Source organism: Passer domesticus, chromosome 3, assembly GCF_036417665.1.
Source record: "Passer domesticus isolate bPasDom1 chromosome 3, bPasDom1.hap1, whole genome shotgun sequence".
NCBI classification, from domain to species: Eukaryota; Metazoa; Chordata; class Aves; order Passeriformes; family Passeridae; genus Passer; species Passer domesticus.
Genome location: NC_087476.1, coordinates 106,173,609 through 106,194,960, shown reverse-complemented (window position 1 = coordinate 106,194,960; position 21,352 = coordinate 106,173,609). Strand labels below are relative to the sequence as shown.

The window sequence follows — 21,352 nt, the reverse complement described above, 5'->3', positions numbered from 1 at the left end:
TTCTTATGCTGGACATGTCAGATCTCTGCTAGAACAAAAGGTTGAATCTGGGTTTCCTAAGCACACCAGACTCAAGAGGAAGGGAGTGTGGTATTCACATACCCTCAGAATGGAGAGAAGAAGATAAAAGAATGATCAAAACAATTCTTATCTCATTTGCTGCTCCTGTGTTTTTGAACATATCGAATGTGTTGAAAAATTATTTACCCAAAGTCGTAACTTGATTAGATTCTAGTGATAGTGTTTTAATTCATTCAGCAATTAGATCCATATGTAAGTATCATGACTGTCAGCAGACAGTCACAAGTTTTCAGTAGTTAGTTAGAAGAAATTAGAAGTAAGTATGATGTAATATAGTGATAGTATAGTATAATGTAATATAATATAGTTTCAATAAAGCCAGAGTTCAGCATTCCAAAGCCATGGAGTCAGATGCCAATCATTCCCAGAGCTGGGTTCGCCTGCTTTTACTATAAGGGAGTATTAAACAAAGCTGCAGAGAGAGTAGGCAATGACACAGAGCTGCTCAATGTGCAGCTATATCTTTCTTTACAGACAATGTTATATGCTGGGATAAATACTTGAAATAGCCACTAAATAGGAGGCCGGCAGCAATCAGTTGTCTTTGTCAAAAAATAACAGCTCTCTGAACTGCAAGGAGGAGGTGAGTTACTTAAAGTATCGGACTTAAGAAAAATCACAGGGAGAAAGGGTGAGATAAAATTACAGAGCCATGAAAATACCTGCTTAACCCCTCATTTCCCTACTTCAAGGTACAAACTCTACTGCAATAAGTCCATAGCTGAGAAAAACTGGACTGTCTCTGTAAAACCAGGTAGTTATCAAAAGCTCTCCCATAACAGACCCTTTAACAACTCAACAAAGCATAATCAGAGCGGAAGCAAAATAACCCATCACAAATCAGCTGGTTTTATGCTCCTTTTCCTCTCCCATTATTTGTGCCCCAGGGCATTTTAAAGACTGATCACAGAGATTTCTGGAAGAGGTGAGAAAGGTACAACATCAGCAAGCCAGACAAGTGTACAGTTATGTTTGGATGAAGGGCAGCAAGATATTGAGATGTACTGAAAACATCCAATGGTTCTTCTCTAAATGGAATGTTCTTACTTCTGACATGTAGGAACCATGAAACAATATATTTTGCAAAGCAAAAAAATATTCATTTTTTCTAGGGCAGAGTGTCTCAAAGATGTCTTGAATAATCTCATCGAAGATCCAGGATCCCAGGAGACCATTTGCAGCTCTTTAACAAGGAAGAGGTAAGTTGCCTTTGAAGAGTTTACATAACCACCTGAAAGATTGGTGCTTTTTAGAGTTTTTAGTTGCCTATTTTTCTCTTTTTAATGTTTGCTTTTCCAGAAATATATTTAAGAAGCTTCTGATTGACAATTGGTTTACCAATAATAATGATTTTAAAGAATAGTGCCATTTACTCTTATACCAGCCAAACACCATATTATTGAACACTTTTTAGAGAAGTGTTTTGTGCTAGTGTTAATTAGGATTCAGCAAACCCAACTACCAGAAACATTGTCCCCAAGCTGAAATACAGATGATCTTCTGTAATACATGTGTAAACTGGTATTAGTGTCAGTGTCATGTGAACACTAGAGCAAGACAAGAAATACTGCGAAGACAAATTAATTAATGTTGGTGATCTGCTCCAATGTTATAGTAAAAGGAAAAGCCTTTCTTTGAATGGCTGGGAAGTTCCGCCCTGGGCTGCACGTTCAGTTTGAAATTATGGGTTAACAATCATTTACCATCTATATAAAACTATCTGGAAGCATTCCTCTTTTTTCTACTCATCTTATTTCTGACACTAGCCTAGGCCTAAGAATCATGGAAAGTTTTAGTATTCATTTATTTAGATTTTGGAGCACCATACATTTTCAATTGGTCCTGAAGTGCATGACCTACTTTATTATAAGATGTTTTAAATTTTCTGAACCATTTTCATAGGGCAATCCTTCACACACAGTGACTGGAAAGAAGATTCTTTTAAGTAGAATGTGTTCCTTTCTTTGTTGCTCTTCTGCTAGATTCTGGTAGGAGTTTGCATTCCTATTTCAGCTGAGGCTTGTCTCAGCTTAGAAGCCCTCATTTCACTGTGACAGCCACGTAAAATCTGGGGTGTTGTGTCCTGTCTCGGAAGAAAAAGGATTGCAATCAGTGTTATGGGCACATACATGGGTCTTGGAGAAAAAACAGGGAACACTGCTGTGGACTTTGGGAGTATAAACCAGGGAGGAGCAGCACAGCAAAGGAGAATGGTGAAAAGACCCCTAGAGTAGGATCAAGCCTGCCCCACAACCTCACACTGAGCTCCTGTGTGCCCTCCTGCTGCACCACCACCACTGGGGCAGTGGAGATGATGAGGGCAGTGGGGGCACAACCCCACAGTGGGGCACACTGAAGTGTAGGGCTGCAGGATTGCCCCAGAAGGCTCAGCTTGCCCTGCTAGTGAGCCCAGGTGCAAGGTCCCCCTGCTAGTGAGCCCAGGTGCAAGGTCCCCCTGATGTCTCAGACTGGAAGGAGATTCTGGTGTTAGGCAGCCCAAGGTGGGGGATTGGCACCAGGGCTAGGGGACATAAGCTTTATTGGTCCACACAAAAATTAGCTTTTCTCAATCCCAGTTATTGCATACTAGCTGCCTCATTAGCATTAAGTAGATAACATGATGGGGGGAAAAGTCATGGGAAAACCTACCTGAAGTTGAAAGCATTTTGTCTTGTTTTCTTTTTAACTGGAGACCTGCTGGAATCCAGAAAAGACATTAAACTTCCTTTTAGAAGAGGTAATTGAAAAGAAAAAGGCAATAAAGGTATGAACAAATGAAGCCTTTTCTTACTGCTGTATGAATAAAAAATGTTATTAATAAGCCCTTTCATTTCAGGCTTCCACTCCGCAGCCACACATTTTGAATGTATAACCACACAAATGAAAATGTTTACCTCTTAAGTCCTTCACACCACTACAGATGTCTATGAAAATAGAGAAAGGGAACCAAGAAGGCATGGACAGAGAGTGACAGAGGACAGTGGGAATAGAGATTTGATCAAAAACCCTTTAAAAATTACTCTTTTGTTTCTCAGTTTTCAGTATTTATATTGCATAACCAATTGTTTTATAAGAACAGACAGCCTCATTTTGCTGTTTTAATTTTTAAAATTTTATTTCAATATACATTTGTGGGTGATTAAGAGGAAAATCTAAATTGCAGCAGTGAGAGCAGCACCCATGTGTTTTGGTTCAAATCCAGCTGTTAAGGTCTGGAAAAGCTAGAAACAGCAGCAGGCTGGAAAAAAAAAAAGGTGATACTTGAAAATAAATCAGTATCGTGCCAAATATACTTTCAGCCTACAAAGCCTTTCTCTCTTTGCATTTCTGTGAGGAAAACAGTATCTTCCTGTATAATTTTTGGGTTTATATATAAGCCTGAGTTTTTGTAAAATTAGACTATGTCTTTAAGGACATGCTGACTATTCGTTTTGGATAGTCACAGTGCGATGAGAATATAGCAAGTGTTCAGGGGTGGCAAATGTTGGTTTCTGTAGTAGTCTTTTGAAAAAATATTGAACAAAACTGATTTTGTCTCTTTGGTACCCTCGGCATGGTTAAAAGCAGGTGTTTGAGCATGCATGTCATTGACTAGTGCTGAAATTAAGACCGATTTAAGAGGGTTTCCTCAGACGCCTGATGGTCAAAGAAAAGCAAGCTCTATAAATCTAATTGGCTATACACAGTGAGTTTATCCCTATTGTTAATTGTATTAACCTACAAAAGGAGTCAAGGATTAATTAGAAATAAAGACCAGGAGATGAACTGAAGATTCTCAAGGGAGGCACTGGTACGTATTATCCTTGAACTGTATAATTATCAAAATCCGTACTATTTTAGAGTGGTGTGCTCACCTGAATGTAACCCTAATTGCCTCTTTTATTCTTAGCTCCATGTTTTTGTACAGATTGCTAATCATATTTCAAACCAGAACCACCTGCTGAAGACCTGCAGAAACAAAAGTGGAAGGATTCTTAATGTCCTAATTCGAGAGGAGGTTACAGCACAATATTATTAAGATCAAACCGCCTCATGCTTGAAATCAAGAACAAACCACTTTTCTTTGACAAAAAGGTAGGATTCTTTCCCTCGGCTTGCACTCAGATTTTCCCTTAGGTTAAGCTTTAGTCAAAAGAGAAGTGGTGCCTGATTAAAAGGTGGGATAAATGAACTCAAGTGCTTTCTGAAGGGAAAAACAGACCTCAGAACTCTCATTTTGATGAGTGACTGTAGTGTGACTATGGAATGTTGGGTTTGTCCTTAGCACCGATCTATCCTAGTCCAGAGCACTACCTGACACCTGTGAAAGGCCACAATAAACACCAGCTGGGTGTAATGGGAAGGTACCAGGGACTGACTTGATCTGGAACGATCTGCTTTCCACCCCTGTCACTTCCCGTGGGCTTTCAAAAGCTTTCCTCCCAGTCTGTGGCTGCCTTTTTGTACCACTGTATATCTAAGTAGCATCCTTACAAAGTGATCGTGCTACCTTTTAAAAAAGATGTGTTAAACATAAAAGTAAGAAATTCTGAAATACATATTGATAAGCTTAAAAAAAAAAAGGCAGCAAAGTACCTTGCAGGCAGTCTTAAAAAAAGGCAGTAGAATAAATCTTTAGATCTGTTTCTTTCATCCAAGCTCCCATTGCAATGACTGAGAAACCTTGTTCATTCATGTCAATGCAAATATGTGACTGTTGTGTTTGAATATAAAACAACTGGTATTCTTTCAGGCTTTTTTTTTTTTTCATGTCCACAAGATTATGATGTATTTTACTACTTCTGAGAAGAACTATTACCACTATACAGCAAAATTAAATTTTTATATTATTCTGAACTAAATCAAGTAATATTCCTGTGTCCTCCCTGAATTTAAGCTTAAATATACTTTGAGAATTCTGGATATTTGGGGCCCTGATCCAACACTCACTCAGTGTCAATGTTGTGCTTGATTACAGGGGAAACTCTTGCAGCCCAGCACTGACGAATCTTGATGTTCTCAGCTGTCAAACAGACCTGACACTGGCCCAGAGTGAAACAGTGTCAGCAACCACTGCTTTTCCAGCAGCAGCTGTGAGCCTGCCCACTGCTTGATGTGTAATGCATTTGTCATACAGCCTGGGCTGAAAGAAGTCAAACAGAGTAAAAATCTATTGTCTGAAGCTTCAAGCAGAAGGGAGGTGACTACTTAACTTCTCTCCTGATGCTGATGTGAACACAGCATGTACTGTTCATAGGTGGTGACTGATAAGAGGATCTGTGGTGGAGCTCCTTACTTGAGGTGAGGTTTTTATTGTAATACTAGGTAAGCAAACATTATTAGAGGTGTGGATTTGAAATTGCAGTGCTTGAAGCTGTTTTAGAAAAACATATTAAAGCAAAGTGATGGGGAAGGGAGGGACAGACAAAGAGAGTGGCTTTTAGCCCATTCTTTTAGAGGGATCAAAAAAGACTTTCTCAAGCAGAGCAACCTTCTCTGAGTAATCCATGGCTCTTTTGGGCCATTGGTTTCAGCTGTTTGGAAAACATTGTGTCTTACTAGTCAGGTGGCAATAAGGACAATCAGCTGGCAAGAGCTATGATCCACAATTTTTACTGTTATTATATAGACAGGTACCATTTCTGAATTTTTGTTCCTACTTTGTCTTTTTGTACTCATAGAATGATTTGGGGGCAGATGAAATGTCACAGTGCACATGACTGAAACGTGTGAAAACTTAATTAACAGAATAATTACACAGTAGATGTGAGGTCTTGTCTCTGTGAAAATCTGGCAGGAAACTTGGGCCCTATGGAATATGAGTCCACACATATAGTCAGTGGAAAAGCCATTAGTCACAAAGTGGCTGCATCTGCTGGAAAGAGTTAATCAGGTCCCTAACTTCAAAGAATACTGTATGCCTTAAAATACCCTTCTCCAGGCTTCTCAGGCATGCTGTAAATGAATATGCGATTTTCTCCCAGCTACCAGGGTAAATCTGCATAGCTCAATTAACTGCAGTTGATTTATGCCAGTTACACCAACAGAGGATCTGGACAGAACCTAATAGCATCTCTGTATCTAATAGTCCAGCACAGTGTATGAAAATTGGGCATTATTCTGCATCAGCTATCCCTTTGCAGCTAGGATGAATAGCAGAAGGATTTGTGATTTATTAAATGAACTCCTCCTCTACAAAGTTGAATCTATGCTGCTTCCCATGAGTTTCTACACTGGAAGGCCATGAGTTTCTTCTGCATATCATATATTTTATGTGAAAAATATTAAGATAATAAGACATTCAGTGTAATTTTCTTGATATCTGGTTAGAGACACATTGCCTAATCATTTTACTCTTATCAATCAAAATTCGCATCATGCCAGAAATTGATCACCTTCCTTTTTGTTTTCTAGCTTCCTAAATGGTTTTTATTTTTGCCTGTTATCAGATTGAACTCCTAAGAATTAATTTGAAAATAAATGAGTATAGATATTAGTTGCAGTTCATTTTTTAAGCAGACTGTAAGTATAAATCTAGAAATTTTTAGTATTCCTCTTTCATGTTATTATACATATAGGGCAATATTTAGGCCACTGAGTTGAAGCAAATCCTGAAGTGTGATTATCTTCTCATGGAAATGCTCTCTATTGTGCCTATTTGTTTGATGTGTTTTTCTTGTATGTTGTATTTCTGATGGCTTTGGGGTAAGATAATCATTATATGTCACCCATACTATCTCTTTTAATCTCCAGAAGATTAAGCATGTTTATTTAAAAACCCCTTTGATAGTGTCTTTACTAACTCAGCTATTTTATAAAATTGGAAATAATGAATCGGGGAGATGCAATTTTGATAATGCCATTTACACAACTCCTATGAGGCTAGCTAGAAAAATAACTGGGGTAAGTAAGTATCTGAGAATGGGAAAAATATTGTAATTTCATGTAGGTTATGAGGCACTGGAAAAATACAGTCAGCAGAAGCAGTTCAGTTAATGAATCACATTCTTCAGGGACTGCTGGACTCAGGAGATGGGTCATGGGGATCAGGAATGGTTCCTTTAATCTCTTTGTCACTGGTTCAAGTCAAATCTCTGGGTCACTGGTTCAAATCCAATATGGATAGATAGTAATTAGAAGTCACTGTTGTTTGAGGGCTCTGAGATGAACCTTTTGAAATGGAACTGGTGAAGGGACACTGCAAAACAAACCACCCCAAAAACTAGAATATGGGGAAAAATCACATGCTTCATAGCCAGTAGACAAAGGTCAGAGACTTACTGGAGCTGGGTGTGGGCTGCTTGTGGTTGTTGATGTGAAACTGATACACGTCCATCAATCAAGGGACACACACCTGAGCTTGTGAAAGACAGGGGGCAGAGACAGGCACTGGTGATGCTTCCTGAACCAAAGGTTACACATTACTGGGAAGTCCGTACTACTCCCCTGCAATTACAGCTCTTGCCTGGTGCTCCATGGAACACCACTCCTCCTCGCTCATCTTGAGGAGGTTGTTAAAGTCCCAGGCTCTGGGAGCTCTCTAATGCCCAGCTATCCTCCCAAGCTGGTAAAGACAGGGCATGCTTTATCCTGTGGGCTTCCTGAGTGTCAGGATTGGCACCATGCAGTGGTGTGAGGACTAATGTTGGCCATCACGTCTAGAGTTTCAGACTACAGGAGGGAACTGGGAGGTCCCAGTGTGCCTGTGGTTTGTAGCATTTAAATTATCCCAAAGGAGGGGTGCAGAGGAGGCATTGTGAGTGGAAAGGCACACAGAGGACATCACATGCTAGTCAGAACTTTGGCAGGCTACAGGAAGAGGTACTTTAGAAATAAAATCTGTAAGGCTGAAATATACACAGATTGGACAGGTGAACTTATACCTGACACTAAGGGATTCAAATCTATACTTTTTTTTTTTTCTCTATCAGTGCAAAATCAGAGTAAAGGGACTTCTGAATCAACCATAGGATCATACTGTCTACCTTCCCAAAAAATACTTCGTAGCAGGAGCCATGTTAGTTGGCACAGGACTATGTTTTTTTTTTTATTATATATACCTTTGTTTTCTGAAATTTTGTATACTTTTAATCTGTAAATCCAAATCCTCTGGAATTTATATAAGACTGTGGAAGAAGCTTTTGTTTTTGTGAAGTACGGGGCTCTGTAGCAACCAAATCAAAGACTGGAGAGATTAATCTATTTCAGCCATCTGAAACTGTGATTTGGCATACAGTAAGAACAGCTGAGACAGTGGGGGAAATTTCACACAGATTCTGTCCTGCTAGCTGTTAAAGCAATTCAATTTGTGCTCTGCATTTTGTTGTTTCCTAGAAAATAAACTCACCAAGCTACACAGATTAGTTGGTCTTGAAAAACTGAGGTTATTTTTAAGTCAAGAGACATTCTTATTCCCTAAGGAGAAGAAAAAAAGGAAGGAAGAAAAAATACTCAGAAGAACAGTTAAACAGGAGTTGGGTATACTGCTAATTAAATGCCCCAGTCCATGCCTTGACCCAAATGTGAATTACCTATCCTCATAGCAGAGGGAAAAAGCCCTGGCTCATATTCAGATAGGTGAAAACACAAAATTTCCAATAAGCAAGACATATCTCACCAGGCTCTGGGAATGCTTTCCACAATGACCTGCATAATTAAAGTCTGCATTGCCTTCTTGGCCCAAGAGAAGTTAATGGCAAAGCAGCTGCTAGCATCCATTAACTGTATTTGAATGCTGTTTAGAGGAAAAGACCAAGGTGCCCTTTTGGGCACTGGGAAGTAAGATATAAATACCTGTTAGCCATTATCAACATGCATACTTGTAACAAGCTCCCTTCAGGGACTGAAAGCTGTAGTCACATATTTCAGGTGTCACTGATAACTGTATGTGTAAAAAGAGCAAGCTATCACAGGAACTATAGTGTAGGGGTTTGTTTTTGCATTTGAATATGAAATGAGACCTTCACTTAATGACCAAGTTTCTTGGACCTTTCAGTCACGTTGCCTGAAACATCAAAACATAGAAATTATCAATTAGTTTTGTGTCAGGGAATTAATATGAATGTTTTGGAAATAAAGCAATTTTATTTTCATATTTCTCTTAGAAATTTTATCTTTTTCCTATTCTACAAAAGATTCCCTGTATGTCAAATCTCAGTTTTTATTAATTCTTCCTTGTCACGGCAATCTTTGCTTTCAGAAAAATTAGCCAGTACCAGCGACGGACTTTCATGATCTTTTTTTCATTTGCACCTGGGCTGAGTTTTGAAAAACTCTGAGTAGAGAAAGAAAGGAAGGAAGGAGGCAAGCAAGCAGAAAGAAAGAAAGAAAGAAAAAGAAAGAATTGGGAAAAATGGGGCATTATATGCATTTCATTTTTGTAATACATTTAGGGGTGGAAAGAAAAAAGGTGTGATGAAAACAGGAAAAGCTGTTTTGTAAGCTGTTGCTATAGTGTGTTGTTGGTTTTCCTATGGATTTGAATTTGTGGTTGTTTAGAGCTCTGATGGAAAATCCCTAAGTGCTGGAACATTTTAAAGTGTTTATTTCTTGCATGAACTCTTTGATGTGTAAATGGGTGAACGTATATTGCTGTCTCTTCTCCACAGAGCCATTGACAGGGTCTCACTCTTTCTGCTCAGCCTTCCAAAGTTTGTTCTGATGATAGCTAAGAAATATGCACAGCCTTCATTATTTCTGAGGATTCTGTATATTTCACTTAGGCAAGAGATACAAATTTGAGAAAGCAAGGCACAAATTGGTATGCAAGGAGCACTCATGATGCTTTAAATAATGAGTTATCATTATAACTTCTTTTTCATTGATGGTACTCAGTGTTATAGTTTTGCTTCAGATTTCTTGTAAAATTTAGCCAAAATATAAGTGAATCCTATGTACTAATGAATTCTTTAATTTTTTTTTCTTCTTTCCTTCTGTCATGAAGTTCTATCTGCTCCTTTTTAAGAAACAGTGAGTCAAAGAAATGTCCCTCCCTCCTCTGGTCCCAAAGCAAATCTTTCGTTTGGCCTGTCCTGAGCTGACCTGGCATATAATGGGCCACTGAGGAGCCTCAGTTCAGAGCTCTCTTTGGCACCAGTGAGAGGCTCTTCATGGCTTTTACTGCAGAGATCAGGATGACTCTTGGACTTGGACTCTCGGTACAGATGGGAATGAACTCTTTACTACCAGATGGCAAATAACATTGACTGAGATATAGCAAAAATCTTTTGCTTTTGTCTGTCACTGAGGAAAACTTAGTTCACCATTAATTCAACTATTCCTTGTAAGCCATTTTTTTCAGGAATGACTTTTTCTGCGGTGTAGGCAAAACAAATATTCCCTCTGGGATGAATCCCAGCTCCTGCCTCTTTGCAAGTAAATGCTGTCCTCACTCTCTCCCAAAAAAGCTGTTCTGACAAGACTGCTGAAAGCAATGGGCTTCCCATGACAGATGTTCCACAAGGAAGCCAAAGCAAAGAGCCACTTGACTTACTGGTGCTATCATACTTTATAAGTAGCAGGTTCTTACAGAGACAAGATGATAAAGAGGTATATCTAAGACATAGCAGGCAGTCAACTTTAAAGGTCTTCTGTCTTGCAAAAGATTCAAGAAGGCCTGGCATCTGCTTCAGTGTCTACAGCAAAGACCTTTGTATGGACACAGATGTCAAGCAGGGGATCTTTGGTGGTAGCTGAAGGCAATACATCTGTCTCCTGCCTTTTGCTAATTTTCTTTTTAGGTCAAACTCAGAAATTGAGCAGCCTGGCTTGCCCGACACAGAGCTTGGTAGTAAAGCTTCCTCTGCTGAGGTTCCTGCCAAGAGTGGACAGGAGAAAAACCTTCCCAGAGGGATTGCAAGTAGGCTGGTGAGGAGAGGGTGCTGCCTCTGCTGGGCTGGTATGGGCTGCTTTGGGGTGGCTTTCTACTGCAGCACAGATGGTGGTGATAGGCAGCCTTGTGTTCTTTGCTCTGGAATGTGTGGCTTCTCCTCCTTCCTGGCACTTTAGCTGCCCTCAGTTTGACAAAGGCTGGTAATTTTTATTTCCCAGTTATACCAAGGAACAACATTATCTAGGAAAGCAAATAAGACTGTTTAGTGTTTCACTATAACATCTTTTCCCTCAAAGTTGGGCAAAACCGTCTAAATACAATGAGGATTTTATATAAATACATTTATATAGGTATGCATAAATAAAGTAATACATATTTAGTACATATATAGAAAATCACTTCAACACAGGCCTCTTCCACTTAGATCACAAGTTTCTGACACCTGAAAAGAACAAGCAGGCATTACATGGGGCCATGAAACACAAGCAACCCTCTTAGCATGGGGACTTCCTTGCAAGGAGGAGATCACTGCGGTGAGCTCTCATTGCTAGGCTCTCCTGGACTCCAGTGCCCCATGGGTGACAGGCTCCCATCTAGGCCACTGCAATGGGCACATCTGTGCTTCTGCTTCCCAAGGCCTGAAAAGCAGGCATGGACCATGATATCCAGAGTTGTGGTCAACAGCTCATTTCTACATGGAGACCAGTGACAAGTGGTGTACTTTGGGTCAGTACTGGAGCCAGAAATGTCCAACATCTTTGCTGGTGGCATGGACAGCAGGATCAAGTGTGTCCTCAGGAAGTTTGCTGAAGACATCATGCTCTGTGGTGCAGTCACCACGTTGAGACAAGGGATGCCATCCAGAGGGACCTGGACATGCTTCAGAGATGGGCCCATGAAAACCTCATGAGGTTCAACAAAGAGACATGCAGGTTCCTACCTGGTGTCCCTGGTGTAATCACAGACACACCTACAGGTGGGCAGAGAAGTGATTGAGAGCAGCCCTAAGCAGAAAGGCTTGGTGATGGTTGATGAAAAATCCAATATGAGCCAGCAGTGTGCTCACAGCCCAGAAAGTCAGCCACGTCCTGGGCTGCATCAAAAGCAGTATGGCTACAAGGAGATGATTCTGCCCCTCTGCTCTGCTCTTGTGAGACCCCACCTGGAGTAATGCACACAGTTCTGCTGCCACCAACAGAAGGACATGGAGCAAATCCAGAGGAGGGCCATAAAGTTGATAAGAGGTCTGGAGCATGTCGAATGACAGGCTGGGAAAGAATCACAAAATATTCTGAATTAAAAAGGACTCACATGGACCTTTGAGTCAAACTCCCAAGTGCATTGCCTGAACAGGGTTTAAACCCCCAGTCTTGACACTGTTAGTGCCATGCTCTAACCAGCTGAGCTAATCTCAGGGTTGGGGCTGTTCAGCCTGGAGAAGGTTGTGTGGAGATCTCACAGCAGCCTTCTAGTGTCTGAAGGGGGCCTACAGGGGAGCCAGAGAGGGGCTCTTCCTCAGGAATTCTAGTGAAAGGACAAGGAATAATGGCTGCAAGCTGAAATGGGGGAAATTTAGCTTAGCTATTAGGAAGAAATTCTTTACTGTGAGGGTGGTTAGACACTGGAACAGGTTGTCCAGGGAGGTTGTGGATGCAGTGGTCACAGCCAGATTGGATGGGGCCTTGAGCAGCCTGGTCTAGGGAGGTGCTCCTGCCCACGGAAGGGGGGTTGGGACTAGATAATCTCTAAGGGCCATTCTAACCCCTAAATATTCTGTGATTCTGTGATTCAGCACAGCCAGAGAACAGGCAAATGAAGCCCAAGGATACCCTAGAAAAGAGAGAAGATCCAGATTCACAAAGTAAGTAGCCTTTTATGCTCTGGGTATGTCAGGTTAACCTTCGAATGTAAATTCACTAATTAATTAATTGATATTTCTTAATAAAACAACATCCAAGTATATTATGGTATGCCAAATAAATGTATCACACTAGTGCCTCTAGCTATTGGAGCAGTCGATGAATACCAACTCTCCATTAAACATATGGTTTTACATAAATCAGAGTATTTTGCAGAAGTCCAATTTTTTATTTTTTTCAGAGGAAATTCAAAATACAATGCTGAGACATTTAATTTTGATGAGTTGTTTAAAGTATTGTAAACAGTTCTTATCTATTATCTGTGTATAATACTGGGTATACTAAAAATGTACCAATACAACACTGAATGTCATAAAAACCAAAATTAAATGGTTCAGAGGAAAATTAAAATTATCCATTACTGACTTCACTGGTTAAAGTGACTTATTTTGAACACTGCTGAAACAATCCATGGCAAAGCCATTAGATAGCTCCAGGAATTTGTGCAGGCTATAGACTCAGTTGTGGGTTGCTGGTTCAAATCCAGAGAGCCTGCATGGTTACAAGGAATTGTTGATGGCATGACCTTGGCCATGTGGTATGAGTTTACCTACCTGGGTGTAGGTGACAGTAACAGAAATATCTTTATTTAGTCTACTTCAGTATCTCAGCCAAGGTCTGACACGGCAAAGTAGAGAAGCCTATTGTGCTTCAGACTGAGCTGGGCTTGCTCCATGGATAAAAATGCAGCTTCCCTGTTCCAGGTCCAGTCCAGGTTTTATTAGCACTATTGGTGTGATGCCAAAGGAAAAGCTAGCTAGAATAAGAAGAAAGCATCAGACTAGGTAATTGGTTAGAGATGGTACCCTGGGAAGACAGGGACAAAAGGCAATGAGCTGTAGCCAGCCACACAATCCAAAGTAACAAGCAGTCAGCACTGGATTAGCAACCAAGGCAACATTAATAATTTAACTATGGCATTCACAATGATTTAACCATGCTATTCAAAGCACAAAGCTAATGGTGATATAGTGAATGAAACTAGAAGGTGGTGATATTTAAAAAGTTTGTAAGTGTCAGCACATAAAAGAATCTCTATTGGAAAAAGCAATGTTCAAATTTTGCTTTCTTGTTTCCTGAAAAACACAAAAGGCAAGCATTTACATTTTGGTAGTTGCTATTTAGTGTTTTCCAGCCATGAAGGGGTGGGCTGTTTCAGAAGTTCTTATTGACAGCCAACTTACAGAGTGTGATAGACCAACACATTATGCTGTCTTTGAAAACTGAATAACAAATGTTTTTGCATTTACAAGTCAGAAGTGAAGGAATAGATTTGAGCTACAGAGCACCCACCCAAAATACACAAACCTCTCTCAGCATGCCCCGCCTGCAAATTCTGCCTTCATCTAAGTTAACATTATGTTATAGCTCATCCTAATTCATGGAGGGCTGAAAAAAGAAGTATAAAGTGAGAACATAGGAATGTGATAGCTCAGAATAGGCTCTCAGAATTTATCGCTTGCCTACACACAGAGTCCTACCACTCTACTGCTGTGACTAAAATGGTAGAACCCTTCTCTAAGGATTACACCCTCTACTTTATCACAGAAGATATTTGCCTGAATTAAATCCACAACTGTCCCATGTTGCCTTCTCTTACTCTGTGAAGTTAAATGCTTTTCTAGAAATGACCATGTAAAACGGCTGCTGTTTTTACACTGGCATGCTTTGTGTATGTATTCATAGGTAAAGCTTTTACTATGGTGACAAAAAAAATTGATTTTTATAATACTTTACTTGCACTAGCATTGAGGAGTCCATACAGTCAGGACAAAATGAATTAGATTCGATTGTGCTTCACATATCCTGATTGAAGCACTACTGCAAACTCCAATTGCAGCAACAAATTTTGCTAATTGCATTGTGCAAACTAGCTACAGAGCCTGGGCTGAAGGAAAATTTAAACTCCCAAGGAAAACACATTATTATATTACATATTGCAGGCTGCTCTCAATTTCAAGTTGCAGTGTCCCACCAAATCAACTGGCACAATCTTGGAGCTCTGTGAATTCCCTCTGAGTTGGAAACCATGCAGGGCTGAAGTGCTCACCAGGTGCTGGGGATATTTTGGTTATCTCTGGGCTAGTTCTAAGTGCACATTGCAGGAAATGGTTTCTGCTCCTATTGTAAACATTTCTCTGAAAGAACTGTATTTAAGGAATTTAGTAGAGGCACTAGGGTAGCAGTGGGGGTACAACTGTAATATTTAGGATTTGCTCAGTTTATTGAAAAACTATGTCAGGCTAGATTTCCTTCTGTGCTAGGCAGATAAGAATGGATCCAGAGAGGCTTGACCCTAACGTCATCCCCACATCTCTAAGTACATTGCAACTGCTCTTGCTAAATTTGTATTGGTCATACCCATCAGAAGGATAGCTCCAGCTGTTCTGGATCTTAGGGATAAAAAAGTTAGTCCTATAGAGATGCTAAAAGCAAGGCTATTTGTCTGTGTTTCACGAAAATGTAGTATGAACAGTACCACTCCACTTTTTGGCTCAAAGCTTCATCTGCATAACAATGCAGTGTTGACATTAGTAATACCACTCCAAGGCATCTTTTCTCAGTTAAGAAAAATATTCGATGTGGTATATTAATACCACCCATTTCACATGTTGATGTGAGAAATGATTATTTGTACTGCTTACCTTACGCGAAATTTTATATTATATCCCAGTTTTCATATAAGTGAAACCTCTAAGCATTCCTGCCTTGAGCTCGTACCTTTGTGCATGCGGTCTGTAGATCAAACCCAAAGAAAAGCTGAATAACATATTCCCAGCAAGAACAAATGTCTGGCTGAACCCATGGTTCAAGGTATGAAATTTGGTCCAGGAGCATAGAGTGGGCTTTGTACAACATATACTCAAGGAGCATCTTTGCCAGGCAGTGTGTGTGCTCCCTTCCACAACTAGCAAAGTGTCTGACACCAGCAGACTGACAGGGGTTCCTGCCTCCCCTCTACTGCTGAGCCTCTGCTAGAGGCTAAAATGTTGAAAAGTGAATTTATTTGGATTTCTTTAACTGAAAGAAAAGATTGCTACAGAAAAAGTGGTTGTGGTTGGATTAAGACCTCGATCTCCTATGTCTGTACCAGGTCTGCAGCAGTGGCACACTAACACACAGTGGTAAGTCAGATTTTACTCTTCAAGCTCTTCACACTTTCTATTCATTAACTACAACCTTTCCATGGATGTGCTTGGATGATTTTTCTTCCTCATTCCTGTTTGTTCTGTCCTCTTCGAGTACCTATCTTTGAGGAGCAGAAACCAGTCTTGGCTTGCTTCTTGGAAAACACATACAAAGGTGCCTTCTACATCTCCCTCTGAGGACCTCATGTCACAGGCAGCAGCAGAATTGGCATTAAATTTCCATAACTGAAAATATTGAGGTGTGAGCTCCATTGAGCTTCAGTAAGTGTTGATAGGCAAAGACTTGAATTAGAAGAAGTCACTGAGGAAAGCTCTGCAGAGCTGATGTTGGCAGGTGACTAGGAAGCCCTAATCCCTTTGGATCAGGACACAGTCAAGTGCTGAAAGGATCAGTCTTCGGTTCATGGAGAAAATTATGATTCTTGCTGAAATTCCTTGATTGTTTCAGACAAATTAGATTCATCAGAAAGACTTGTTTTTCCAGGTCATTCTTACTTTTTATGATTATCTCCTGAAAACAAGAGCCTTCTTTGCTGTCCTTTTGATGCATGTGATTTTGTCATGCACATCCTTTCCCAACTGATTGAGTAGTGTTATTTTAGAATTTCAGACCTATGGATTTTAAATATACTACAGTAAATCCACCTTGGGATGAATCTCTGTGATAGAAGAAATTGCTTCTTTCAATGATTGTATTGAACATAATTTAAAAATATATTTACTGATTTTTCAAGATTCTAATAAGCTTTGGAAAGTTTTCTAAACTATTTAATATACTTTGAAGAAACCTAGTATAACAAGAAAATGTTTCTTATATAAAACACATAAGGATGCCATGTAGGGAAGAGCCATTTACTGTGCTCAAAGCGGATTTAGGACTCAACAGTATGCTGAGAAAGTTAAACTGCCTATTAGCCAGTGCCAGCTGCACCAGAGGCTGTTTTCAGATATATTTAATGGGCAAGGATCCAGCATTACTGTCATAGCTACTTCCATCCTTTGCCTGTCCCTGCAGTATGTAGTGGTATTTTTGTATTGTATAAAGTCTATTTAGTAATGAATATCCTCTCCTGAGTAACTGAATAGCTTCAAGACTTAGACAAAGCAAAAGAAGAAACAAGCACACCCCTCCAAATACAAAAAAAAAAAAAAAAAAAAAAAAAAAAAAAAAATTCCCCCATAAAAAGAAAAAGAAGTCTATCAATTTAAAACATCTGTTCTAAAGGGGTTACTCCTGCTGGTCTCCTTTTAATTTTTTTCCTTGGTTTTTAATTAATTTTCTCTTAACACCTCCATATGACAAGATATCTCTCTTCCCAGTCCAGAGGGAATGACTGAAGCTCTGGTCTGACTATCCCAGTACTTTTCTGACAGCTGTATGCTAGCTTTGCCTTCTTTTCTTTGTTGTTGTTGTTGTTTTTCCTTAGCTCTTGGGATTGGCTAATAGAAGATCTCTGCTGTGAAGCCCATCTACAACATGGCAGGGTCATTTTTTCCCTCTGGCAAAGGAGTTTTTGTTTGCAACAGGTGAGGATGAGTTGGTGCAAACAGCAAGCCTTGTGTAATAGTAACTCCACCAAATTTGAGGGTCTTTATCACAGAACCTCACTCAGCGACTCATACAAAAGAGGATAAGAAACTGATCTCTGGAAAGGAAGCACAGAAATCTTCTGAGCTTGTGCCAGACCCCAGTGAAGTCCAAGTGAGGGCCCATGTGCTCCATCCTTGTCCTTTCCTGTTAACACATGGAATGCAATGGGACAGCAGTCCTACTAAGAGCCTCTAGGGGCTACTGCAGTTCAATAAATCACAATATATAAAATGCAAACCCAGTTTTGAGTCTGATATGGGCTGTGTTAATCTCTGGTGTGCTATCTTGGACTTCAGAAGAGTTACATTCAATGGAATATTGCCCACTGAGCCTTTGCTGACTGCTCTCGCATTGCCACGAAGGATAAAGAATCACAGTGAGTACAGAATATTCTGTTAGGACACAGTGTTTTGTCTTGTTTTCCTAGGGGAGGGATTAGCCTTTCAGTTCTCTTTCTTGCTTTGTTCCCTGCTTTCTGATAATATTATAAAAGTAACATCTGTAGCTTATGCTGGGTTCTGCAGAGAACACAACTTTGTGTACGTAACAGTTTTTTCACTCTTTGCTAGTGCTTTAATGAAATTTGTTTTTATTTGAGTCAATAAGAATCAATGTTTTACTAATTTTCTCTTTAAAGATACCATGCACCCTTGATAATTCTCTCCCACCACATGGGGTTTAGTTCACTGTGAAATGTTTCACGCACCATACGAGGCATAGCAAGAGAATGTGCATGTGAGAGAAGGAGCAGTCTTGAGAGCAGCATATTTAAGAAACTCAGAATTTAGGAGGAAATCTCTACAGGATATCAAAGCAAATTTCACTCCAAGAAGGTTTCAGTTTGTCAATAGATGTAGCACAAAGGCTTCCTGTTGTTTCACAAACAATGAATCTTCTCCAGTCTATAAATAATGTAAAGACAAGTCTCAAGATTTTTTAAAAATTCTGTTAGCTTGAGGCTACCTACCCAGCATGCCTCCTTGTTTACAACTTCCCACTACAAATGTATATTATGTTTGTTTTCAGGCAAACATCAGCTTTCCCAACTCCTGCAATTAACCTCCAGTACATATTAGCAGCAGCCTTTTGAGCAGTTTTTACATCTAGTGATACTGGGCAGCATGATCTTGGAATGGTTTGCTCTATACTGTGTAGAAGTGATCTCCATGGCAGGAAGTGTGTGGTGCAGCTGCTTCACCTACAGTGCTAATGAATTATTGCCATCAGCTGCCAATCCTTAGGAAGTGCTTTAGGTGAACTTCCTTGAAGCCATTTATAAACGTAAAATGAAATGGTGCATTGAATAAAGGTGCTGCCACACCTTTCATAGGTCTTGGGGATACAAATGGGATCTACACAAGGGAATGGATTTGTAAAGTTCAATTTTTTGCCCAAAGGTTGTCTTTTGTGTGTGAGAGGGCCTGAACTCTGCAGAGGAGTGCTCTTACTGCTTGAGCCCTCTTCTGTTTTTGTTAGTCTCATACAGCATTTTTCTGTGCAGGTATAGTAAGCCCAGGGGAGAGACCTTGTGCTTAGGCTAGCATGTCCTGCCAAGGTCAGGGCCCCTTGCACAGCATGGAGTGATGTTCTTGGTCTCTGGCAGGATGCCAAGGGCACAGCCTCCTGCATGCCCCTTCCTAACCAGCTGTATCTCATAGGAAATACAGGTGCTTGTCTGTTTTGTTTGGTGTCTGATCCTGTCCCTATGGGTCAGCTGTACTCTGTAACAAGTGTTTGTTCACGTAGTTTTTAGAATCTCATTGGATTGTAGATGCTCAGAAAGAGGTTTTGTGTGCAGTCAGGAATACAGGAATACTGGGCACTGTAGAGCTTGCAGAAAGAAAAACAAAATCAGGACACTGATGCAATGTAGTCAACCAAGGAGATTCAGATAACAAGTCTGGAGTTAAGCAGTTAAAATCTACTTTCTTTCACATTCATCCACAGTCACTCTTTATTGGGATGATCCTAAAACACATTGTTCAGAAAATCAAATTCAGGTCGAGGACAATTTAGTCTATAGCTCTACATTCTACATGAAAAATTTGTAGTGATGAAAGGCTTCTGCCTGGGACCAGAGTCTTGGCTAATTCTAAGCATTCTCAGAGTTTTCTCTTTGTTCTTATCCACTCTGGTTTTCCTGGAGGCTTTTCACACTTGAAACAGAGTTTTTGAAAGCGAATGCAATTTATTTAAAAACACATTTGAGTTTCAAGAAGAGAGAAATTCTAATTAATTACATTCTTATATAATGTAAGACCAAGACTATAACAGAGTATGGCCCATACCAAAGAGCTGGATTGATTGTTGGTATCAGTCAAGGCAGGAAGTTATGGCTGCAAGCCATAACCATCCTTCAGATTTTTGATGCTGTGTAGGAAGGGGCATCCACCCAGATCTTTCCAGTTTTCTAAATCTTGGCTAACAGATGTCCATCCACACAATGACAGCCACACAATAAACTACTCAGCTACATTCTGTGACTGGGAACAGAGAGAAATTCCCCTCTTCCCTGCTTTGGGCTGATTCACTAAGGATAAAAGGAAGTGGTTTCTTGGATGAACTATGACTGAACCATTGCACCAGTGACACCCATTTAGGAGCTTTCAGCCTGGCAGTTCTATAATTATGAAGTGTACCTGCAAAAAGTATAAGCAAGAAAAAGCCTCAAGTCACATGAATTTAAGAAAGCAGCAAGGGGCGGGGGGAAGGTTCACAAAGTCAGAAGCTGTTTCTGTCCATCCCCCAGAAGATGAACTGTTCTCAGGTTTTCATTAGCTCTTAAAATTCCAGCTGCATATCTAATTTCCAGGCCCTACATATCCAGCTGAGGTATTGCTTCCTTACTGCCCAAGTCAGGTTTTGTGTTCTACAAATGGTCTACAGAAATATCATTATAAATCCATAGCTGAAAGGGCCTGTGCATCTTAAGTGCTCTATCGTTTTCTACCTCTGAATATTCTGCCAGCAGAGATTTAGAACATTGCCTCTGTAAATGCTTTCATGTCAAGACTAAAGGCAACACTTGTTTAATTCATTCTTTGACCCAACAGCAGCTTTATCTTAGGTTATCACTTGTTAAGCTCTCTAGAATGTTTTAAACATGAAGGGGGCTGCTGTGTATATATACCCAGTCTATTGTATTTTACATGCAGAAATTTGACAGTAGTGATTCATAAACATCAAAACCATCTCCTTTCTGTGCTGTAAATTTTGATTTTCTTTAGCTCCATTCACAGGGTGTGTAACCCTTCCAAACAAAAAAAAAGAACAACAACAACAAAAAAATTGTATTTGTCCCCTTACTATATTTAGTTCTTTATTATAGATCAGTAGTGGTCACAGATGTATATACATCTGCTTCTGTGTATATATTTTCATATATACTTGTGTGTAAAAAGTAAAGTTTTGGTGTGCATATAAATATGCACACCTCTATGTATAGTTTGGGTACATGTGTATTTATAAGTATAAATATGCACACACACATGCACATTTTGATTTAAATGAAGGACTGGAGTTATACATCAAACGTGCTGCAACCTGACTAGAATAACAATTAAGGTTTGCTGCACATCAAAATAATTTACATTACTCTGTGTAAATCCATCATTTCTGTAAGCATAGGATTTATCTCTAAGTTGTCAAAACACAACTGTATTTAAAATCAGCATCTAATAATGACCCATCAGAAATTACATCAACAGAATCCTTTTGGATTTGCATTACATTACACAAATCAGAAAATCAAAAGTTTTGTATTATTGAAATTGTATTGAAATTGTAAGAATTGTATTATTAA

General features: G+C 39.7%; 3 long non-coding RNA genes across 4 annotated transcripts in view; 2 read left to right on the top strand and 1 right to left on the bottom strand.

The window, feature by feature from the left end:
* Nucleotides 1–2,035: 2,035 nt before the first annotated feature.
* LOC135298223 (uncharacterized) lies at nt 2,036–3,980 on the bottom strand. The gene is made up of 3 exons (XR_010360235.1): nt 3,936–3,980; nt 2,731–2,778; nt 2,036–2,164 (listed from the first exon to the last, which is right to left on the bottom strand). It is a non-coding gene; the product is annotated as an uncharacterized LOC135298223 (long non-coding RNA).
* LOC135298222 (uncharacterized) lies at nt 2,779–12,905 on the top strand. The gene is made up of 4 exons (XR_010360234.1): nt 2,779–2,845; nt 3,971–4,155; nt 5,039–5,361; nt 10,800–12,905. It is a non-coding gene; the product is annotated as an uncharacterized LOC135298222 (long non-coding RNA).
* A 4,448-nt stretch (nt 12,906–17,353) lies between these two features.
* Nucleotides 17,354–21,352, top strand: part of LOC135297387 (uncharacterized) — a 31,103-nt gene continuing 27,104 nt past the window's right edge. Inside the window, exon 1 of one of the 2 annotated variants that reach the window (XR_010359399.1) lies at nt 17,354–17,926. This is a non-coding gene — a long non-coding RNA (uncharacterized LOC135297387). The remainder of the gene's footprint in view (nt 17,927–21,352) is intronic. The other variant, XR_010359398.1, reaches the window with a different exon arrangement.